The sequence below is a fragment of the Talpa occidentalis genome, unplaced genomic scaffold (assembly GCF_014898055.3).
Source record: "Talpa occidentalis isolate TD23 unplaced genomic scaffold, MPIMG_talOcc4v2.1 talOcc4.6, whole genome shotgun sequence".
Taxonomy (NCBI): domain Eukaryota; kingdom Metazoa; phylum Chordata; class Mammalia; order Eulipotyphla; family Talpidae; genus Talpa; species Talpa occidentalis.
This window is the reverse complement of record NW_023604972.1, coordinates 33,209,853-33,236,213: the sequence shown is the minus strand read 5'-3', so window position 1 is coordinate 33,236,213 and position 26,361 is coordinate 33,209,853.

The window sequence follows — 26,361 nt, the reverse complement described above, 5'->3', positions numbered from 1 at the left end:
AATCGGGCCTGTACCCTGGTTCTTATATGCATGAATAAATAAATCTTAAAAAAAAAAAAGAATTAAAAAAGAGATACTTAGATACTTTGAATGTCTGGTCCCTTAAAGACCTGGGACTAAACCATTTCCTGAAGTGCTGCCTTTGCTTCTTTGAGTTAACCAGTTTTCTTCAAATAAAGTGTGTGTTTTTTAAAAGTAATTCTTTCATAGTTCATGTTGAATTGAATTTTTATCACTTGAAACTGAAAGAATCCTGAAAAATAGAATTAACTTCCAACTTTGATATTCTCAGGTTCTACAATACGTTTGTTACTAGAATACATCCATGACTATTTCAGTATTCACTATTCAATAAATATTAAAAGGTTACTAATAAAAAGTAGCTCTTCCATGATTAAATTTGTCATTGGTCTTTCAGACTGTACTATATTTAGTGATTCAATCATTACAATCACCTGAAATAGCTATCTGTAAAAATGAGAGAGTGAAAACATAGGATTAAGGAGAATGATTTCCTGTCTTTATTCATCTCCTTTAATCCACTTAAAATAATCTATGAGATTAAAATTCATTGAAGTAATACAGTTGAATATAATATTTTCGTTAAACCAATCTTTATAAAGGATGACATTGCATCTGCTTTTATTTAACAATGTCCTATAAAAGACACATTAACATTTCTGGAACTCATAAATGATTTTAACTATGGTATTTGCTTTCTTGTCATCCTGGGCTTCTGATCTCTCCTCTCTGTCTCAGTTTTCTCATCTATAAAAATTTAAATAGGATAGTAACAAATTTTAGATAGTCAATGAATATTTACAATCTCAGCATGCAAAGAGTTGGCAAAATGAAGCAAGTAAAAATTAACATGTCCAACTACCATTGAATATGTGACCTAGAACCAGCTACTTTATTTTATCTGAATTCTTAAGGGTGGTGAGATTATTTTCTTTGTATCTCCCATTTCCATCAGTCTTGACATTACTGTAATATTTCCTTACCTCAACACTTTTTCAAGGAAATAATTTCAAGAGTTAAATATGATTACAAAGAAGAGAAACTTAAGTTACTGTAATGTACTGTTAGAGGTGTTTTGTAAAATAACTTAAAAACAGTGGCTATGTATGTGAAACTTCATGTCCCTACATTGGTTATTATTTTTTTACTTGACATAAATATAGAGGTAAAAGTAATAAATGGACTATAGATAGTGATAAGGTTGACAAAAATATCTTTGTAAGAGATAGAAATTCCATGGTATATGTAAGAATCACCTCCTGTTTTTAAGAAAGAAAAAAAAGTGGTGTTATTATTTCAAAAAAAAGGTCATAAACTGCAACCCAATTCTTGACTAATTTGCATGCTGCACATTTCTGGATGATAAGAACTGGAATGGATTATCACTCAGTAACTAAGAACAAATGGTATCATAGCAAGAAGAACTGGAAAAATAATTGTGTTTTTCTTACTTGAATGGCAAAGTGAAGAACAATCAAAGAACAGCAAGAAAGGAAATAAACAATTTCCTTTAGTCTAGGCTAGGATATGGGAATCTAGGATTAGATGATAAGATTGAAAACATTGAGAAATAAATAATAAATATTTTTAAAAATTTATTTTGAAGGTGCTCACAAAGGGATTTGTTGGTTTGTGTGACAGAGCTAAAAGAAAGTGCAAAATCAATGTCAGTTGTAGAATTGTGGCTTAATAAGGAGTATGCACAAAGCAGAGAATAGAATTGGGAGAAGAGGTCAGGAGTGGAAGAAGGAAATATTTTCCTTTTTAGATATCTACAAGGGGGAGAATTCAAGTAAAATGATGTAACATATTTTATGGAACCAAGGACAAAATGAGAGTTAATATATGAATTTGGAAATTATCAGTACATATATAGTATTTGAAGACCTAGAACAAATATTATCACTAATGAGAGAGACGGCACAGGAAGAGAAGACACAAGTTAATACCTAGAATACACAAATAATAAAAAAAATCTGTAAGAGGAGAAGAATCTTACAAGAGAAACTAAGAAGTATCCAGGAAGATGAGAAAAAGAAACTCATATAATGTTTTTCCCTAGAAATAAATGAAGAAATTATGTTACAAACAGTATGCTAAAGGTATCACATCTGTTAAATGTCAACTCTTGACAAATTAGTAAAAATTTGACCATTTGTTTTATAAAGAAAACCCTGGAAACACTGTCAAGAAAAAATTAATAATGTGGCGTGTATTATTAATTTTATTTATACAATAAATATACAATTATTTTCTCCCATTTGGTAGGGTATCATTTTGTTTTAATGGTAGCATCTCTCACTTTGCAGAAGTGGTTACTTGCGTGTTCTTTCTGAGCATGAGCTGGAGGTCATGTGGTCGTGGGGATTGGCAAATGCAGACAACCTTGGGTGCCAGGAATAACATAGACAACATAGGGAGTTGACAAGTGGTTCTCCCACTGCAGGAACTAGTCAACTGTTCAAATTCATTGACGAATTGAACAGACTGTTATTCTTCCACATGTGCACTATCTGTCCCAGGATGGGGCCATGGAAGAGCCCTGGGGAACTAGTCGAGAGAAGGTGGATGTCCTGGTGAACAGGTACCATTCTTGAATTATGGTTTTTCAGTCTTTTTTTCCTCTTTATGATGGTTTCTATCTTTCCTCCTTCCTGAGACTAGTTCCCGTATCTCCAATTCTTTTCTGAATGTGACTGTTCCCTCCTATCACCTCCCTTTGGTGCCCAGAAGTGAACAATGTCTTAAGGATCTTGTCTGTCACCTTTCCTTCTGCATTATATTCCTATTGAAGGGGTAAAATGGAGATTTATACATACATACATACATACATACATACATACATACGTACATACATACATACATTCATATATAAAGCAAGTCATTAGATATTGGAATTTTTTCTTGAGAAAATTTCTTGTAAAATGGACATGATAAACAATACACTCACAATCAGGAACATAATTTGATAAAAAATATAATCTTTCAGATGGTACAATATATACATTCATGTATGATAGTTTCTGCTACTAACTTTCTTGCAAGAGAAAACTGTATAACATAAAGGAAGGCATAACATAAAAAAATAGATGGAAGTATAAAATTCAAGTTTTAATTTTAAGCCTCCCTAAAGGGAACCAAACAATTGGAAAAGCATGTCTTGAATGATGTACATGAATATTTTTCTCATGTTTATGTAAATGTTTAACAAACTGTTTTACTTCTGGATACAACATTAATTACATGAGTCTACAGAATAACAATTAACTAGGCACTTTTTGGGATCTTATCATTTTCTTCTCATAACATTTGTTCTAAATTAGCTCTGAATGCCATATAGTATTATCTTTCTTAAGCAGGTGTGGGTAATATTCTGTGGACATATACATTAAAATATGAAAGTATTTTATCACAATGAGTGGAAGCAGCATTTTTCCCTGGTCTAATTAAATTAATAGCAGACACATCCATAATGTGTATGCCTAGAATCTTAAAATAAGCCTCATTTTCATATTCTGATCTCTAAAATTCTGTGAATATAGCTATCAATGAATTGAATGAGATTCTGTACTTGTCAAATATATTGACAACATAATGACAGACATAAAAAGTATTTATGCATAATTCCCTACTTAAAAGGTTATGTTCCTAAAATAATTCTTATGAGAAATTTGTTATGAATGATACATTATTTGCCTAGCAAATTTTCATAAGTAGGTGTTATATTCCTATTTGATTTTCAAAATTTTATGAACAAATATGTTGCCTGGAAACACACAATGATTAGTTGAAATAATCTTTCAAAATATTTTTGGCTTTAAACTCTACCTATAAAAAATTACTTAGGTTTCTTTGACCATATAGATTGTTTATAAATCTCAATTTAACAATGTAAAGAAAGATTTAGCTAAAGCACACAAATACCTTCACTTTCTTTTTTTTCATTTTCTAATATTGTTCCAATATAATAAAACTATATTTCCAGGGTTTTGGCTTTTTTTCTTATATTTGATTCATAAGTTTATTGTATTTTTGACAGAGTAGGTATTGGGTATAATTTCAATCTTTGTATTCTTACTTGCAATTAACTTGAGTTCCAAGATACAATCTATTCTAGAAATTGTTCCATGTGCATTCAGCAGTTTTGGAGTGGAGTATTCTATAGATGTTTTGTAGACCTATTTTGTCCAATTCCTAATTTAAAGCTTTTTTTTTTTCCTTATTTATACTTCATTGATGTCTCCATTGTTGTAAGTGAGATACTAAGGTCTCATAGCATTTGTGTGTTGTTATCAATCTCTCTTAAGTTCTTTTTCACTTACATGTCTCAATGTTTTGTCATTCGGTCAGTAATGTTCATGAGTGTTATTTCTTCTTGTATTAGACCCTTAGTCACAATATGTTATCCTTCATTATATCGTATTATCTTTCTTAATTGGAAGTTTATTTATCAAATATAAGTGTATCTGTTTCTGATTTATTTTGATTGTCATTTACTTGTATAACTGCCTTCCAGCTTTAATGCTAAGCCTTTACTTGTCTTTTTTGATAAGGTGAGTTTCTTATAAGCTCCATAAGGTTGGGCTTTGCTTTGTAATTCATTCAGCCAGTCTATATCTTCGGACTGGTGAGTTCAGGCTAATTATGTTTAAGGTGATTGTTGAGACAAATGCTCATTGTATTAGGTTTTTGTTTTAATTTGTCTTATTTATTTATTTTTTAAAGATTTATTTATGCATACAAGAACTGGTGTACAGGCCAGAGGTGTCGGGGGTGAAAGGATTCATCAGAGACAGAGTGGGGAGCAGAACAGGCAGACTGACTGAAATACGCTGCTGAGGGGAGCAGGCAATTCAGGAGAGATCTGCTGTGCCATATGGGTCACCTCCCTGTCCGGGGATTGAACTCATGCTGCAGTGGCTATGGCTAGAGCTTCACAGTTTTGCATCTTAACTCCTTGCACCACCACAGAGGCCCTTTTTTATTTATTTATTTTTAAATAATAAATTTTATTTTTATATTCCCCATACAATTGCAACCCCCCCATTCTGACCCCAATCCCTCCCCTCCTACCCCCCACCCCCCAAAAAGTGTCTCTGGTTCATAGTTTTTTGTTGATTTTGATTTTCACCTTCTTATAGTTATTCATTTTCCTGGTCCCTTATTTAAGTTTTCTAGATTCCTGCTATGAGTGAGACCATCCGGTATTTTTCTTTTTCTTTTTGGCTTATTTCACTGAGCATGATCCCTTCCAGCGCCATCCATGTTGCTGCAAATTTCATGTGTTTATCTTTTTTGAATGCTGAGTAATATTCCATGGTATATATGTACCACATCTTCTTGCAGTTATTCTTTGTTAAGAGCCTCAGACTCAAGCAAATGGTCCTCGATCTGTTCCTCCAACTCAGAAGCTATTTAGCAGTGCACACTCTGTCCTGTGTGCCTGCTCAGGTGCCTGCTTGTCCAGGGCAGTGCCAGGTCTTAGGATCCCTGATATAGGCATGTGCCTGAGTTAATGACTTTCGTGGGCTCTTCATAGCAGCCACTCTCCTATACTGTCCCATTATCACTCTAAACAATGTTCACTTAAATTTTCTTGCTTTTTTTGTTTTTTTTTTTTTTTTACATTTTAAAAGGACAGGTGTATGAGGAAAAGGAGAAAAGAAAGGCACCTGCATAGTGACAGGTGGGCAGAAGAGCTGCCCACTTAGTTTATCTTACCTCTTTCCATTGTACCTATGCTCCAGTTGTGGGTTATATTTATCAGTTTTTACCTCTGGGCTTTTTAAGCTTGTAGTATAACAGTTTTGTGAGCTATCCAGAGGATATTAAGCCTGGTGTCTTCACTCTGCTGCCATCTTACCAGATTCTGACTTCAGAAACTGTGTTACTCCCTTGCACACTCCACTAATGATAAAGGAATGATCACAAAAATCTACAAAGAGCTGATGAGACTCAACAAAAACAAAGTAAATGTTCCAGTCCAAAAATGGGCAGAAGAGCTAAAAAGAAACTTCTCCAAAGAGGAAATGCAAATGTCCAACAGGAATATGAAAAAAATGTTCAGCATCACTTGCAATCAGGGAAATGCAAATCAAAACTACAATGAGATACCATCTCACACCAGTGAGAATGGCACATATTAAAAAACAAACAAACAAAAAAAAATTAGCAACAACAAATATTGGTGAGGATGTGCTGGTGGGAGTGCAAACTGGTCCAACCACTATGGAAAGCTGTGTGGAAATTAATCTGCTCAAGATGGAAATTAATCTGCTCAATCTGCTAAAGATGGAACTTCCATATGATCCAGCAATTCCACTGCTAGGTATTTACCCAAAGGACACAGAATCATTAATCCAAAAGGGCACCTGTACCCCTATGTTTATAGCAGCACTATTTACAATAGCTAAGCTATGGAAACAACCCAAATGCCCAAAAATAGATGACTGGATCAAGAAAATGTGGCACATATACACAATGGATTATTACTGAGCAATCAAAAAAGATAAACTCATGCAATTTGCAGCAACATGGATGGAGCTGGAAGGGATCATGCTCAGTGAAATAAGCCAGAATGAAAAAGAAAAATACTGGATGATCTCACTCATAGCAGGGATTTAGAAAACCTAAATAAGGAACCAGGGAAAAGACTAATTATAATAAAGTAAAAATAAAAAGCAAGAAGCAACTATAAACCAGAGATACACTATGGGGGCAGAGGGCGGTAGGGGAGGATGGATTAGAGTCAAAATTAGGGGGGTGGGAATTGTATGGGGATTATAATCAAGATGAAAATGCATACATTGTGCAAAAGTGAAAAATGATGTAAATATATATATAATTAAATTAATTTTTAAAAAAATGACTTAGTATTTTAAAATTTACATTGTAATTATATTTTTGTTGATGAAACAATTTTGGTGAGATATTGTCATCTTTAGTAATGTTCTATTGATTCTTTTAATATTTTACCTAAGACTGCCCCTATGGTTCATTCAGTATTCCTTTTATATGCTGGAGTGAATTAATGTTCTTGTACCAATGCCTGGAGATTTATGTGGAGGATGATAAAGAGGGTACCATTTCTGGCTTTGCAGTTTTACCTCTCCCTTCTTTGTCATTGCAGAAGTGGATTATTTCCTTAATTCATACCATCTCCATGTAGCCATCATTCTTATGACCCTCAAAGCTGAATCTATTTCATGGGGACTGCCACTCATAATCTAAATTTTCTTTACAGACTACACCACCAAGAGACACAGTCATTTACTCCAACTATGAAAATGTCATTTTTTTAAAGAGTTAGATTTTATTTTTTTTTTAGATTCATTCATTTATTTATTTATTTATTTATTTATTTATTTATTTATTTATACAAGCACTGGAGGGTGAGAAGCACGGGAGGGTGAGAGAATTCACCAGAGCCAGAGTGGGGAGCAGAGCAGGCAGAAGGCACGAAGTACACTGCCGAGGGGAGCAGCGGGTGGCAGGAGAGGTCTGTGCACCATGTGTGACCCTCCTCTGGTGGCTGGGGAGCAGCTGGGGATTAAACTGGTGCCGCAGAGGTTGCGGGCAGCTTTGCAACCCAGTGCTCAACTGCTGCGCCACCGGGGAGGCCCTGAGAATGTCATTTTTAAAAGACCTGTTTGGCAAGGACTTTTTAAGATCAATCATCCCTGGGCCCCTCCACACTTTCATGCTTTCTTTCTACTCTACCAACAAGAGTGCACTTACTGGAGAATTCTATTAGGGTAGAGCATTATAGAAGTTTTTCTTCTCCAAAACATTTGCTTGATATCCTATGTGGGATTATCGGCTGAATCAACCTTCTGGCCACATTTTCACCAGATTTGAAATTGGGAGAATTTTCTGTCTCCTAATTTAGCTGAAATTGTAGTTTTGGCTTTATTATTATTGTTATTAATTTTGACTCATTTGTTGGATTTCTGAGTGTGAAGTGAGAAAATTAAAACCAAATTTCTGCCCGTTTTTATATGAATGTGTATTTTCCTTAAATTTTTCTGTAAAATATGCATTTAATTTTGGTATAATTTCTTGTGTGTGCAACCAATTTACATATATTATTCAGAAAACAATTGCTATCTTTCACATTGTAATGGTTTAGAAAATGTGAAACGGAATACCAGATTTGGGTAGATCTTAGATATCATCAACATTCTATTTCTATGCATATGTCAATGTTTAATTTTATTGAAAAGGAATTATTTTACCTATCCCATATTTCTAATGTGACCATCCAGCACTAAAAATAGCATATGCAGTTAAAATTTGTACTACTTTAATACAAAATTGGAATGCATGTAATGGACTAAAGAGGGAAATATATTATGCATTAAATAATGGAATTTAGAGAGCATTATGATTGTTTCATAAAATCAAACTCCCTATAAATATTTTAATTCTGTTAAACAAATTCCATTTTTTTTAGCATAGACAAAATTTTTTGAGGGTGGGGTAATGCTTTTCAAACTTAAGACCAGTCTCTCTTACTCTCTTTTTCTGTTTTTGTCTCTCTTTCTCTCCTTGTTCTGTATTTCTGATGCCGTGTTCCAATTACTGTAGCTTCTATTATTGACCCAAGTAATAATTCTCTTTCTCTTTCATCTGTCTTTCTGTTACTCCCATGCTATTCTCACAACTGTGGTTTCAGTTATTAACTCCCATAATTATCTACAGAGTTCAATGGCATTACCGTATTTATTATTAAAAATTTCAGTATTTTGTCTTTGAAATTATTTTCAACTAATTATAAATTGTGTAACCAGTTACTTTGACCTGATTTAAGTCATCTTTATCACTGTTGACAAATCCCTCAATTCACTTTTTTTTAAATAATAGTGTAAAATTCAAAGTATCTCCAAAAGTGGACAGAATTAATATTTCTGGTAACACTAAAACTAAATATTATGTATTCATATGTATTTATATATGGTTATGGGAGAAAATACTTATAACACATTTTCTTGCATTGTGCTTTCAAATTTTAGCAGTAAGGATTCTTTCTGTGGATAACTCTAACATTAATTTAATTCTTTATTTCACAAATGTTTTTAAAAGAATTCAGCAGTCATTCAGATGGCTGTAGTTATGTTATTTATAAATAGACATTTTTGACATGTACAAAATATAAAGTAGAAAGCACTTGAATTAGCAGTAGCATAAGTTAAATTCAGTAAATCACCTGACATGAACAGACAAACGTTGTCACTAAATATAGGCTAGGAATAAAAGAATTTCTAGAGAAAAAGTATTTGTAATGCTATATAAACCACATTTGTTAATGCAGATGGAGCTTTGAGTAAGTCCTATAAAAAATGAGTATTGTTGACTCCACTTGATTTTAGATAATTTCATCTAATTAAAAGAAGAAAAGGAAGTAAGCCAGCCCCAAAGTACCACTCCAAAGTCCACTTTTTCTTCTTACATTCATTCATCTTTCTATAGTTCTAGGAACTATTTACACTTTGAACTTGTTAGATGTATAACACCTTCCTTCCAGGCCATTCAGTTTATTTGGAATTTGGGAGCGATTCCATGTTTTTATCTATTTATTTATTTATTTATTTTAAAGATTTATTTATTTATTTATACAAGCACTGGGTACAGTCAGAAGCGCGGGAGGGTGAGAGAATTCACCAGAGCCAGAGCGGGGAGCAGAGCAGGCAGAAGGACCGAGGTACACTGCTGAGGGGAGCAGCGGGCGGCAGGAGAGGTCTGCACGCCATGTGGGACCCTCCTCCGGTGGTCGGGGAGCAGCCGGGGATCTAACCCGCGCTGCAGAGGCTGCGGGCAGCTTCTCAACCCAGCGCTCAACCGCTGCGCCACTGGGGAGGCCCCTTATCTATTTATTTTTTAATCCTGTAATTGTTCTTTGGGTAAATCAAAGTAGAGAGAGAAAAAAAAAAAAAAAGAAAGACACATCAGTAACATTTAGAAGAAGTCAGAAAATAAGAGTTTTTACTGTTTATCCAAAGAAACCTGCTAGCATTAGATAAAAGCTCACTGCCACTGACGTTGTTAAAAAAAAAAAATGAATGTTTAGATTTGAATTAAAATGTACCAACATTTTCCAAAGATATTTAATATTCACGAACATATTTCATTCCCTTAGATTATAACATCAGCATCAGTCAGGAGATAAACATGATCTCAGAGACTGGCAACTTGCCCCACATCACAAGCATATATTATAATAAGATAGAAAATAGAGCTTTGACTTCAGAATTTTAATTCAGGGTTCAGCTCACCTTAGTGATTCTTAAATTCACATTACTATAATATGGAATTTGTGTTTTGATACTTTAAATTAGCATTGTCTTAACATGAGAATAATCTGTCCACTGTGATTGTGCCTAGCATACAAAAATTGTAAATCACTCAAGTATTTACCTCAGAGATCAAACAAGTAGTTTTACATATAACCTTCAAATGCTTTACAAGTACCTATTAGCACCTCTGCTTTGTATTGATGTCTTGATACCATCATATTTTTATCCCATCAAACAAAACTCACAGCTTTTATTTTTCTTTGCTTTAGAACTATCTAGAGAGCAGGTGCCCCGCAGATATTAGCTACACAGACCTTTCCAAATGTGTCAGGTCTGACACAAGCATGACAGTAAGAATTTCAGCAGGATGATGGTGATTCCATTATAGTTACAGCTTTCTTATTCTTTTTGGCAAAAGTAGTACTTCTCTCTAACTAGTGTAGAGTTCAGTGGGTAAGAAAAGATTGAGCTTTTAGTTCAGAAAGTAAAAAGAATATTATCCAATTGCCTACACTGTAGACTTCAATAACAATTTTTAAGAATATCTGCCTATTTTCTGTCTGCCATATCTTTCTAGAACAATATGGAGAAGATAGTATGGTTTATAATGTGATTATGTGTCTGCCACAACTTTCAGTGTCAATTTAGAGGAGACATTTTTAGATAGCAAAGATTTTATGTTAGAAAGTATTTTAGAGATTATAGGTAAACTTGGTCTCCCCGGTGGCGCAGCACTTGAGCGCTGGGTTGCGAAGCTGCCCGCGGCCTCTGCGTCGCGGGTTCGATCCCCAGCTGCTCCCCGGCCACCAGAGGAGGGTCCCACATGGCGCGCAGACCTCTCCTGCCGCCCTCTGCTCCCCTCAGCAGTGTACTTTGGTCCTTCTGCCTGCTCTGCTCCCCGCTCTGGCTTTGGTGAATTCTCTCACCCTCCCGCGCTTCTGACTGTACCCAGTGCTTGTATAAATAAATAAAAATACATGCCTCTTTAAAAAAAATAGGTAAACTTACCTATTATATCTTTTTTCCTGAAATTTTACAATTTACTAGTGACAAGACTAGGCAAGAAACTGCCTCATTCTAATTTACCTTCTTAATTATCATACAATCAGGTAATTTATTAGTTATACTTTCATAAACAGAGGAAATCACCCACAGAAAAATAAATACAGGTTAATAATAAGGATTTTTAACCTTAAGATAAAATACAGATAGAAAAAAATCCATCTTCTCTAAAATGTTTTCCAACCTCGCTTTACCCACAATGGATATCAGAAGAGTGTTTATAATACTATAATTACTGATATTGCTATTGAAGGTATAAAAGTGGAGCCTTGTCATGCATAAAACACCTCTCCCCAATTTGGCAAAGGAAATCCCAAAATATAATTACCCTGTACAGTGGTTAAATATAGATTAATTAATATGGGAATGAAGTGAGTGATCTATAACTCCATCTAATTTCTCATCATTAGATGTTAATGTAACTATAGGGTCACCTATAAATAATAAAAATGGCACATTTTAAAATGGCAAGAAAGATTCTCCTTACTCAAATGTGTTCTTTAATGTGATATCCAATGGAAGCAAGTTCAAAAATTGAGATGCATTGAATTTATTTTATATAGAGGTATATATATATATATATATATATATATATATACACACACACACACACACACACACACATACATACACACAAAACATAACTCTGTGTATCAAAAAATGAAGACTATTTAGTGGATGTCTGGTGAAATTTTCTACTCTAGGTGACCCTCTTGCCTACCATGCTGACCTTCTATCTTAGTCTTGGCTTGGGTGTTTTTTTTTTTTTTGTTTTTGTTTTTGTTTTTGTTTTTGTTTTAATAAGGCGTTAGGCTTATTTAAAAAAAAATAATTGAGTAAATAATATTTGAACAGTGTTTTCATATGTTGATATATATTAGGCTTGCTGTCTTCAAAATCAAGTTTACAGCAAGCGCAAACTAATTTTATGTTTTTTCTTCTAATTTTTAATAGTTTGCTTCTGTAACACAGACATAAGAGGGTGTGGTTGAGAGCTTTATCACTAATTTGATATAAAAGAAAAAACTTCCTTCTTCAAAGAACCATGTAGATTTAGCTGCCTAAAAAGATCAAGAAGTTGGCAAAGTAGGGCCTCCCCGGTGGCGCAGCGGTTGAGCGCTGGGTTGCGAAGCTGCCCGCAGCCTCTGCGGCGCCGGTTCCATCCCTGGCTGCTCCCAGGCCACCGGAGGAGGGTCCCACATGGCGCGCAGACCTCTCCTGCCGCCCGCTGCTCCCCTCAGCAGTGTACTTCGGTCCTTCTGCCTGCGCTGCTCCCCTCTCTGGCTCTGGTGAATTCTCTCACCCTCCCGCGCTTCTGACTGTACCCAGTGCATGTATAAACGAAACAAACAAACAAAATAAATAAATAAAACATGCCTCTATAAAAGAAAAAAAAAAAAAAGAAGTTGGCAAAGTAAAGGGATTTTAGAAACGGGGATGAACCTAAGAATTAGAGTTGAAAGATGAAAAGATGAAACAAAAATTGTCTAGAATGTGTTTTATAACTTGCTTATTTATTCTTATAACTTTTTTGTTTTATGATTTTAGTCCAATCAAGGCACACTTCTTGGTTTTTATGCAATTTAAGGTTTTAAGTTCTGGATGTGTACTTGTGCATATCCACACACAATTACCTCCAGTCAACAAAGTATAAAAAGGTACATCAGTTTTCTAGAAACTGTCTTCTAGACACACACTCATTATCAAATCATGAGCACTAGCACAGCTGCTCATGTCAGCATTAAAATGATTAGGTTTAAATGGGTTTCAAATGTGGAAAAATAAGAGATTTTTCTTTCATCTCTGCCAGGTTTCTCACTAATCTACCCTCATTTTGTTTGAAGTATGTCCAAATAAAACTATAAAAGGTAAAAGTATGGGTCTAACTTCCAGTTAAGCCACACAAAATGATTAGAAAAACATATGAAAGAAGCTTCAATTTGTTTTCAGATTTTTAGTACATCTAGGTAAACACTATGGTAAATACGATGTATTTATGTGTATTCATAAATATGATACCATGATAAATATTGAGTAGTTCTTATCACTGTATATGTGTAAATGTTTACATATGATTAATGCACATTTATGCATAAATGTATGAATATATATATAAGTGTCTATCATTTATTTCTGCAGAATACAAATAGTCATGTTTTCCTAAGTAGTAACTGTAAGTTGTTATATTCTTTATTCATCACTGTAGTATTGAGCAAAACCCATTTTTCCAAAGTAGTATGTTTTCGCTTCCAGTATATGTGTCAATAAAAAATTTTCTTGAGGGATGTTCTCACTTATTCTGGAAATAAACAATGGGTGACAGGCCTAATTGGGAAGTTTTATATCAGAGGCACCTTTAATTCTACATTAGAGTTCTGCATTCTCAATATTGCTTCACATCATTGTTATTTCCTGACAAATTTGAATGACAAGTGCAAAAACCACCATTTTAAATTTTATATAAAGGGAAAAATCAGACATTTTTATAAAGAGTTTTGCTTGCTTTCTGTAATAAATGGGGTACATGCATTTGTGAAACCCAGTTAAAATCTATAATTAAAATGAAATGGATGCATCAAGGAAGATTTTTAACAAACATCAAGACATGGCTAAGTGTAGCTGAAAGGTTTATGAATACCAAATTATTCAATAATATCCACTATGCTGCCACCTTTAAGTCACATTTACTGAGGGGAATCTAAACTTGTTGAATGTTATTGAGAAGGCAAACATGACTTCAATTTCTAGTCTTGAAAGACAGAACATTAATAACCACCTATTTCTATCTTTAATTCATGCAATGAAAAAGGTCAAAAGTGTTGATAAAGGTCTTTTAGAAAGAGTAGTAGATGAAGCCCTAATTATTAATCATCATCAAGAAAACTCTTAACAGCAATTACCACACTTTCATGAAATAAGTATCTCTGAGGATTCCCAAGAGCATAAGTACATTTTCATACACAAACAAAAATTTTACATTATTAAAGACAGAGGTATTCAGGTGTTTTGCATATATCTAACATACCAATTATGTCAAAATTTGCAGAGTATATTTGCTTCACAGATTGAATATATTTAATCATAATGATATTAAATAGTAACTCATTTTTTACCACCGATGTGTTCTATCAGAAGATGCACTCTGTTTGGGCCATGATATTTGCAAGAGCAATCAGATATTTGACAAGAGTTCATTTTTATTGTAATCTTTTGATGATGAAGTGGCAAGATTTCTGTTTTAATAAAGACTCAGGATTATTTTAAAATTTGGTGCTTACCATAAATCCCTAATTTAGACATGGAAGGTTAAACACTGAAATGTGAAAAAAAAAAATATGACTCAGAGATGATAATATGAATCTAGATAAATTACAATTATGTAATATTTTCTTAATTACTTATTAGCAATTTCAATTTGAGAAAAAAAGTGAAAAGGTATTTAGTCACAAACAGTCACACAGTGATTCACTTATCAAGTGAATTCCTGGAAAGTTCCAGTTAGTGTAATAGATAGGGTTATGTCAATACTAATAATATTAATTTTAATTTTTAAGATTTATTTATTTATTTATGCAAGCACTGTGTACAGTCAGAAGCGCAGGAGGGTGAGAGAATTCACTGGAGCCAGAGTGGGGAACAAAACAGGCAGACGGATGAAGTACACTGCTGAGGGGAGCAGCGGGCAGCATGAGAGGTCTGTGTGACATGTGGGACCCTCACCGGTGGCCGGGGATCGAACTGTCGCTGCAGAGGCTGTGGGCAGCTTCGCAGCCCAGCGCTCAACCGCTGCACCACCAGGGGAGGCCCAATTTTATTTTTAACACTGGTTTGCAACATCATACATAATTTAGGAGAACAGGTCCACACCCCCTCAGGTGCTGTATGTCATACTCCACACCCACCACCAAAACACCTACACTTCATCCCCTAGACCTTGAGCCCCCTTTCTAATTTGTTCCCACCTCCACTCTCCCTTACCCTCTGGTAGCCTCAATTTTGCATTCATGTATTGAGGTTTTGTTTTGGTTTCATTTTGTCAGCTCTTTTGTTTCTCTGGATCCCATATATGAGTAAAATCAATGATACTGTTTCTTTTTGCTAATTTCATTTAGCATAATACTCTTCAGTCCCATCCATGTTACTATAAACAGCAGTGTTTCATCTATTTGTATAGCTGAAGAGTATTCCATTGTATATATACAACATCTTAATCTACTCCTCTGTCTTTGGGCATCTGGATTTGGATACACTTGTTTCCAAAAGTTGGCTACTGTATGTAGTGCTGCATGAACATAAGAATGCATTTATCCCTTCTGATCATGCTCAGCGAAATAAGCCAAAAAGAAAAAGAAAAATACCGGATGGTCTCACTCATAGCAGGAATCTAGAAAACTTAAATAAGGGACCAGGAAAATGAAAAACTATAAGAAAGTGAAAATCAAAATCAACAAAAAACTATGAACCAGAGACACTTTTAGGGGGGCGGGGGCGGGAGGGGAGGGATTGGGGTCAGAATGGGGGGCGGCAATTGTATGGGGAATATAACAATAAAATTTATAAAAAAAAAAAAAAAAAGAATGCATTTATCCCTTCCAATTAGTGTTTTTGCATTCTTCAACTAGATATCAAGAAGTGTATCTCCTGGGTCATATGGCCTATCTATTTCTAGTATCTTAATGAAACTCCACACTGTTTTCAGTGAGAGTTGGCCCAGTCTTCATCCCACAAATATGGTATAAAAGTTCCTATGTCTATACTCTCTGGCTGGCAATTATTTTTCCTGTTTTGTTTGTTTGTTTGTTTGATAATGGCCATTCACGTGGTACTGAGATAGTATCTCATTCTGACTTTGATTTTCATTTCCTTGATGAATGTGGTATATTTCATGGTATAGAATTAAATACATACACATTCACTTTAATGACAGGTATTGAGTACATTTACTAATTGACTTCAGCAGGAATGGATATTAAATTCTAGCATGAATAACTATAGATTTTGATTCTTTGTATTCAAATGGGAATACTTGGGAATATAATTAATTCTTGGCAGAATTATTGTTTAGGGATCATTAGCAAACATTTGTACTTTTTCAAAACGTATGTTTTGAATTTTGTGTATAAATTTCTTTCTGTGTTCCATTTACCATTTTTAGTATATTATTCTCATTTATGATATATTCATCTTGAGCAATTTTTATTGACCAAGTTGTAGTTTAAAATTCCATGTCATTCTTCAGTGCTACCCTGGAAGGAAATTAAAAGTGCTTAAATCATCAATTCATATTTTCTCTGGAAAATACACATGAACTTATAGTCTCTACATAATTCCAGTTCCATTAGAATTTAAACTCAATACACAGCTATAACTGCAACTCTATTTTCACACTAACTGAAAAACCACAAAGATATGACTCCTAATAAATATATATTGAAGAGCATTATATTTTAATCCTTAGAGATCATGTTAATGAGAAGTTTAAGAACTAAATAGCAAAAAAATTTCAACTAATGTAACAGCAGATTTGAAGTTTAAATAATGCACACTTTAAAAAAATGAGTGTGTTTGATGTATGTGTGTATCTACATTGATATATACAAGTATATATCAATATTATATAAATAAATATTGATACAGATATATAGACCTTAATGTACATCAATACTCTTAAGGTTACTTTGTATAAAAACATTACTATTTGTGATTATTATTAAACAAATATAGTAAATCAGAGGTTCCCAGATGATGTTCAGAAGAAGGAATGAGGATAGAGTGTTCCTTGAGCAAATAAGTTTTGAAATTAGGTGGTGTTTGATGGTATTGTGGATACACTAATTACCAAGTCATCAAATATTTACTTATGGCCACTGGAATTTAAATTTCATAATATTGTTATGTGTAAAAAAAACTTTTCATTTTATCTTTCAAACATTTACAATTTAGCATTCATTCTTAGCTTAGCATCCAATAAAAACACACTATGAGTTGAATTTGGTCTATGGGCTCTATTTTCTGACCTCTGGTCAAGAAACAAAACACTTCTGCTTTCCTGGAAATAAACTTTTGGCCTCGGCAAGTCACTGACTCCTGTGTGTTCTCTATTTATGGAAGTTTATCATGTTGAGGAAAACAAGCAAATCAGTCTAATTTCCACTGAGCCAGTGCAGCTGCAAATCAATAAGTAGGGTTTCAGCTCAAGTGTTATTGAACTTGCAAATAATTGCTTTAACATAAGAAAAACAATGAGTTTACAAATATTGACTTTTAAATAATTTAAACTATTTTAATTACACATTGAAATTCTTAAAAAGTTTTATCAATTCTCTTGTACTAATGTAATTTTTTTACAAATTAATTAGTCTATTCCAATCAAAACTAAGTCTTCTCATACTTCCAAACCCAATATAATGATATTTTAAATTTTATGTGCACATTGATAGTTATCACTTGTCAGTAATTTATCACTTAGGTACTATATTTAATTAAAATAATTGTATGTATATATATATTTATATATATATATACACACTACTTTTCAACTTAGTTTTTATGTATATATTTCTCTGTACTTCCCCCTTGAAAATCAATTCACAGTATATAATTACATAGGTAGTAAATGATTATTTTATCTAATGTCTCCCTCACTTGACTTTATGATCTGTGATATAGTTATTAATGTCTGCATTGCATAGATCTTGCCACACACTGGATACTTTCCTCTTTTATTTTTTAAAATATTTATTTATTTATGCATTCAAGTGCTGGGGCACAGGCCAGAGGTGTGGGGGGTGAGAGGATTCACCAGAGACAGAGCGGGGAGCAGAACAAGCAGATTGACCGAAGTACACTGCTAAGGGGAGCAGTGGGTAAGTCAGGAGAGGCCTGCTGCACCACCTTCCTCTTAAAGTTTAATTTTATTCTATTTTATGTATATGTAACCACTTGTTGATATGTAGTTTGACTATATATATATATATATATATATATATATATATATATCACCTTTACTCATAAACAAGTGGGTTATTTAAAGAGTTTTACCACAAAGGTGTAATGAATATTATGATAAAATTTAATTGCCATTTCAAAGTGAATTTACTAGCTGAAAGAGTAGGCACATTTTATAATAATCCCCTCAACCGGTTTTCATTTAATATTATGTTCATAATACATAAATAATTTATTAATATTCCTTAACATGCACGGTGATCCCTTGCATGCCTCTCTTACTATGTGGTGTCTTGATATTGCAGGGATGGGTATAATAGAAAAAGATTGGTTGTCATGCCTTATGGTTTTGGGATATTATAAAATTTTGCATAGAAGAATTTAGATAAAATGCTAAATCAAAATATTAGAAAAGATGACCATTTTATACAGCATTTTTTTCTATAAAAAGAAATTTGAAATTCAATGGCAGTAGAAATATTTGACAAGTTTCTGGCAGAGGCCTTTGACACATAGTTCTTTGTGAAAATACCTCGTTTATTTCAGAATGAAATATTTCTTTAGCAAAGTCAAATAAAATCACAATAGTAACAGTAAGATATAAAGCACAGCTAGAGTCTAGATTCAAAGCCAGGTGATAATTCTGTCTGATTGAAAAATACAACCAAATGCCTATCCCCATTTAAAAGCACCTAAGGAAGAAAAGTATTTCTGGAGGGTCCAGCAAGATGATGGCAGGGTAAATATGCTAAGTTTGCGTCCTCCATATATTTAAAAATAATTGTAGCCCAACAAAGTCAATAACCCCTGAAAGACAGACAACTATAATACAGTGGAGGAGAATCAGTTCAGTGAAAAGGGGTAGGAAATACTTAAGAACTGAGTTTATGGAAATCTGGCCATACAGCCCACGAGAGTTGAGGGTAGTTGCTGTACAGAACATGCCTATAGCTGCTAACGTGTTCCTTTGTATTTGAAAACACAAACCAGAAATCTACTAATATATCAGAAACACAATGATTGATATGTAAGAGATAATTGGCACTTGATTGTATTACATATCACATTGTTAGAACTTCATCTTATTAAAATGAAAATGAATATTTCCAAGTGAAAGTTAAATAGCAAGTAAAAGCATTTGAAGAAAATATAATACCCTGACTGTATAGTGGAAATTATATGTTTCACTTGGTTTAGATCTAAATGAAAATGTTCAGAAATATTACCAATACAAGAAGTTATACATAGAATAGAACTTCAAGGACACTTTATGTAACAAGTCATTTCTGTTTAATAAAGCTTACTTATCTATAATCCAGTCTTTGTTTTATTCTGTAATGGAGCATTCATAATTTGGCTGAGGCCATTAAAACACCCAGCTCAGATTAAAATGTATGCACAATGACTCAAAAAGCTTACTGAACTGTGTACTGATTATGAATCTAATAGTTATGAATAATCAAATATATTTCAACTTATTCATAACTCAATGAGAATTTCTTAACCTTCCAAAATAATACTTATATTTGGAATTCATGTTAAAAAAAGGCCTAATGGGGCCTTCCCGGTGGCACAGCGGGTTGAGCACAGAGTTGTGAAGCTGTCTGCAGACTCTGCAGCGCGGGTTCAATTCCTGGCCGGAGAGGGAGATTCCCACACAGCACAGCAGACCTCTTCTGTCAGGCCCACTGCTCCCCTCAGCAGTAATTTCATTCTGTCTGCCTGTTCTGCTCCCCACTCTGTCTCTGGTGAATCTTCTCAGCCTCCTGCACCTCTGGCCTGTACCCCAGCTATTGTATAAAAAAAAAATGAATCTTAAAAAAAATAAAAATTAAAAAGGCCTAATGACTTTTGTTGTAGTTACTAAATATTTTCAGGCACCTTCTAAAAGATTTTCTAAATAATAAAAGCAGTATAGACTATTTTTTTATTTTATATTATTTTTATTTAAAGGTAATTTTTAATAGGAAAATTTTCCTACATTTAAAAAACCAATGAATACATAACCACCTGATTATGGACGATTGACCATTGGACACTTGCTATTGTCTTTATATTTTAAAATTGAATATTTTTAATTAGGGTAATACTGGTTTACAATATCATATATGATTCAGAAAGATTGAATCCTACATTTTCAGGCACATGCTACCACACCACATCCACAACCAAGGCACCCATAGTTCTCTGCAATAGTCCGTTTTGCCATCTCCCACTTTCGTCCCCATCCTCCATCTCCTCACTAGGTTGCCTCAGTTTTACAGTCAGATTTCTAGGGTTTGTTCTTGGTGTGATGCTATCTGACACTTTGTTTTGTTTCTCTATATTCCAATCTGAGTGAAACCATCCAGTATTTGTCTTTCTCCTTCTGACGTGATCCACTTAGCCTAATCCCCTCCAGTTCCATACACGTTACTATGTGTGGCAAGAGTTCAGCTTTTTTTATAGCTAGTATTATCCCATATGTGTGTGTGTGTGAGAGGTGGACCACATCTTCATAATATACTCTCTGGTCTGGACACTTAGATTGCTTCAATAACCTCACTATTGTAAATAGTGCTGCAATGAATATAAGAATTCATAAGTCCCTTTGAATTAGTGGTTTTGCATTATTCAGAAAGATATTTAGGAATTTATTGGATCATATGACAGATCTATTTTTGATATTTTGAGAAACCTCCACACTGTTTTCCAGTGTAGCCACCAGTCTACATTGTCACCAACAGTGCACACGGGTACATTTATCTCCACATTCTCTCCAACACTTATTGATAAGGGCCATTCTCATAGGTGTGAGATGATATCTCATTGTGGTTTTGATTTGCATCTCCCTGATGATAAGTGATGATAAAAATTTTTGCATGTGCCTTTTGGCCTGTATGTCTTCTTTGAGAAGCATCTATTTAGGTCCTCTATTTTTTCTCTTTCAAGGACCAACTACAATGGGGTTTATTTAACATACAAAGGGGACCCTTCTTTCTATTTTCTATTGGGTTCTTTTTTTTTTTTTTTTAGTTGTTTGAGTTCTTTGTAGATCTTGAATATTAGTCCCTTGTGATATGTATGATGTGCAAATATTTTCTCCTATTCGTTAGGCTTTGTTTGTTTGTTTGTTTGTTTTAATGATAGTTTCTTTAGCTGCCCAGAAGCTTTTTCGTTTCATATAGTCCCATTTTTTTTTACTTTCACTTTTGTTTCCCTTGCTACAGGATTCAAGACACCAAGTACATTACTGAGGCTGATGTCATGGGACGTACTGCCTATGTTTTCTTCCATTAAATTTATGCTTTCAGGTCTTATCTTCAAGGCTTCAATCCATTTTGAGCTAATTTTTGTATATAATGTTGGGGAGTAATACGGCCTCATTCATTTGAATGTGGCTATACAGTTTTCCCAACATCATTTGTTGTCTAAAATACTTTTTCTCTCAGATAATAAGTTTATCTCATAATAACACATCTGATGTTTCTGAAATGTATTTATTTAAGCATTATTTGAAATAAGGTATTATTAATGGATAAGACTTGAACGTCAGGGCTAATATATTATATTTTATAAGAAATTTTGGTTTGGGCCTCCCCTGGTGGCGCAGGCGGTTGAGCGCCACACTGTAAAACTGTTGGCAGCCTCTGCAGCACCTGTTCCATCCCTGCCAGCAGGCGAGGGGCCCACATGGTGCGGCAGACCTCTCTTGTCTCGCCGGCTGCTCCCCTCAGCAGTGTATTTCATCAGTCTGTTCTGACCCCCTCCACCCTCCCACCCCCCACACCCCCTAACCCCGTTTCTGGTGAATCCTCTCACCCTCCCATGCATCTGGCCTATACCCTGGTTCTTATATAAAATAAATAAATACATCTTTTTTTTAAAAATTGGCTTAATTGTAAGACCAAAGTATTTTACAATTATCATTTTTAAGCTATTCAGAATGCCTTTTTGATTATTAAAGTACTACTCTACTGGGCCTCCCTGGTGACGCAGCAGGTTAAGTGCAGTGCTGTGAAGCTGTCCGCAGCCTCTGCAGTGCAAATTTGATTCCCAGCCGGCGAGGGAGATGCCCACATGGTGCAACAGACCTCTCCTGTCTCTTCTGCTGCTCCCCTCAGGAGTGTCTGGTCTTTCTGCCTGTTCTGCTCCCCGCTCTGTCTCTGGTGAATCCTCTCACCCTCCCACGCCTCTGACCTGTACCCCAGTTCTTGTATAAATAAATAAATCTTAAAAAAAATAAAGTACTACTCTACTAATTTTTTAAAGACCCAAAAAATGATAAGAAAAAAAGTTAAGGATACTCTTACCATTCAGAGATAACCACTGATATCATTGTTTATAAAAAAATATTGACAGACTTTGTGTCTCTTCTTTTATAATAAGCATGAAATAATAATATTTAACTCTGCTAAACAGATTATTAATTTGACATAATATTGTGTACTTCTTTTCATTTAATAATTAGAGAACAATTCCAATGTATTAATCAAGATTCTTTTGTTTGAATATGACAACTGTTCATATGAAAGATGCTAAGGAAAAGAAAAGGGACTATTAATTCAACCAAAACCTTAAAATTTCAGAGGCATCAACTGTTTCTCAGGGATAACTAAGGTACAGGGATAACTGTACCTCAGGATATGACTGCTTTCCAGGATTTTCTATACAGTCTCAAGATATTTATTAGGAAAAGCTTACTTTTCCTATTGCATATTCACATTCCTGTTATGTCTGGCATCTTCCATCAGTTAACTATGATTGAAGTAGAAGAGATAAACCTCCCAGAAAAAGATTGTCCTGCTACTCTACTATGCTGATATGACCAGGCTAAAATAGCTACTTGTTATTTTTAGCCACCATCACTTCTGCCTATAATCAAAATTTTCCTAGCTAATAATTATGTTCTGTTCTCATTGACACCAGTCTAAATTCCTTGTAAGCTATCATAGTTGACTTCCTTATAAGCTTCCATAGTTGTTTTCCATTGAAGCAAGAATAAATCTGAATTTTTCATCATTATATACATGTCCATGAATGATCGTTGCATGCATCCCTGACCCCATGTGCTGCAGATCCTACCTCACCCTCTTTCATGTTACTTCATAGAAATAATCTATCCATTTATCAAATCCATTAAACTAATTTTCAGGATTATGGATTCTTAAATCATAGTCTATGTAACCCTGGAGTCATCAAGATACTGTCAAGGGGTTCAAAGATCAAATCTATTTATTATTATAACATTAAGATTTCATATGCCTATTAAGCCTCATTTTTCATCACTTGTGAAACTTTCCATGGTGGAATTTTCAAGAGTTTACATAAATTATAGTTACCAACCTCATAAACTGGTAAGTTCATTTGCCTAATGATTGAAAGTCAATGACACAACAGCTGGTTTGAAGTAGAGAAAGATCTTTACTGTATGGTCAGAGACTGGAGAAAAAGGTTTCTGGTGCTCCAAAGCATCTTTCTCCCTGGGCTTAGGTGAGGTGAGGTGAGGTTATAAGGTTATTTTTTTTTATTTTAACATTTATCAATTTTTTTACATCTTTTAGACAATATTTACCTCCCCTACCCCCTAAGATTGAGTCCCCATAGAATTCCCTTCCCCAAGGCACCCGTGCACCATCACCACAGTCCTCTGTGCTCCTCCCTCCCTCCCTCTCACCATTCTCCCTCCTCCTCCCCTGCAGGATGTCTCTGCCTTATAATTGTCTATTTTTTGCTTTGTTGTGGTTTGTACTATTATTATTTTTTTACACTGATGTCTTATTTGGTTCCCCTATATTCCTGCTATAAGTGAAACCATCCTGTATTTTTCTTTTTCCTTCTGGCTTGTTTCACTGAATATAATTCCTTCCAGCACCATCCATGTTGCTGTGAATAGCATGAGTTTATCTTTTTTGATTGCTAAATAGTATTCCATTGTGTATATATACCACATCTTCTTGATCCAGTCATCTATTTTTGGCATTTGGGTTGTTTCCATGTTTTACCTATTGTAAATAGTGCCACAATAAACACAGGTGTACAGGTGCTCTTTTGAATCACTGTTTTTGTGTCTTTTGGGTAGATCTCTAGTAGTAGAATTGCCAGATCGTATGGTAGCTCCATTTTTAGTAGATTGAGGAACCTCCACACAGCTCTCCACAGTGGTTGGACCAGTTTGCACTCCCACCAGCAATGTTGGAGAGTTCCTTTTTCACCGCATCCTCAACATTTGTTGTTGCTTATCAAGAAATGGGCAGGAGAACTCAAAAGACATTTCTCCAAGGAGTAAATGCAAATGGCCAACAAGCATATAAAAAAATGTTCAACATCCCTTATCATCAGGGAAATGCAAATCAAAACCTCACTGAGATTCCACCTGATACCAGTAAGAGGTTATAATTTTTTTAGGACAAGGTGTGTTTCCATGTTTCTCACATCTGGGCTGGTGGTAAGTGGCTTATATTATTTTCTAGTATATACACAACAGTGTACAGATCACAGGTCTCATTATAATGTGAAATCTCCACCTCTGGGTATAGTTTTTTTTTAATATCATAATAAAACAAAGCTGACCTTTCAATTATTCCAGATTCTCTTTCTACAATGGAGCTAATTCGAACTGGTTATCTCATAATTTCTATTGTTTTAACCATCAGTTTTCATTTTCTTATAAGAGATCATAACTCAGTGTAGATATTCTTTTAGTCTGTTAACACTTCCTTACCTTACCTTAATCAGCTACGTATCCCAGATATAAGAATCCAGGCACCTTTTATTGACACAGAAATTAGAAAAATTTTAACATAAATGTCACTGATATTGTTCTCCATAGTTTTGCTTAGTTTTGTTTCGGAAGATGCAGTCATTAAATAGAAACATTACCTATATTGGGGCCTCCCTGGTGGCGCAGGGGTTGGGTTTCAGCGATATCAAGCTATCTCCTGACACTGCAGCAAGAGTTCCAACCCCAGTCAGGGAGCAACCCACATGGAACAGCAGACCTCTCCTGTCTCACCTGCTGCTCCCTTCAGCAGTGTCTTACAGTAGATCCACCTGTTCTATTCCCCACTCTGTCTCTGGTGAATCTTCTCAACCCCTGCACCTCTGACCTATACCCCAGATCTTGTATGCATAAATAAATCTTAAAAAAAGAAGCACTACTATATATATTTTAATTCTCAGTTTTAATATCTAATATGGCAAATAGTGAATTGTATAGCCAGAAAATAAACAAAAGTCCTTTGAGTACAGAAGAGTAAAAGATTTTTAAATGTGAAAGATTTTAGACCAGAGTAGATACCACTACACTTGATTTTTTGGTTTGTTTTCCTTTGGTTTAAAATATTCTTTCCTATAATTTTCACACAACTCTTTAATCATGCTTTTCCCATGACCTCTTTTTTCATATTTATGTTACTACTCAAATGTCAACTATTGGAAATATCTTGATCAAACTAAGCAAAGCTGCCTTTTATATACTCACCAAATTCTTCTATCACATTGATGTACTTCAGCTTTTTACACTTTTTTATTACACTTGAAAGTGTTTTTATTGGTTTAGCCTTGAGGTAATGTTGTTGTATCACTTCCATTTTGTAACAGAAAACATCTCTAGACTAAAAATTAAGAATATGATGCCTGGGTAATAAATGATATTTCCATTTAACTTTGACTTTAATAAAAACTACCAGAAGAAACAGCATCAGTAATTTTTGAATACATTATTCCTGTTTTGAATATATTGAGTATATTATATCAAGAGATATAATCAAATCTTTCATATCTCAAATGTTGAGTACAAAATGGGAATATGTGCAAGCATAAGAAGACACAAAACAAACAAAATAAAAAACACAACAATAAACTTGCAATTAAGGGACACATATTCAATTTAATAACAAATAATAAGATTAAATATAATTTTATGAATGTTGATTAGGGGAAAGACAGTGTAGCTTACTCAATTCACATTCATTTCTTTATTCTGTTCCTTTTTTACTTTGTCAAAAAATTGAATTTATGTCACAGAAGCAGAGCTTGCTAATTATATGAACATTAA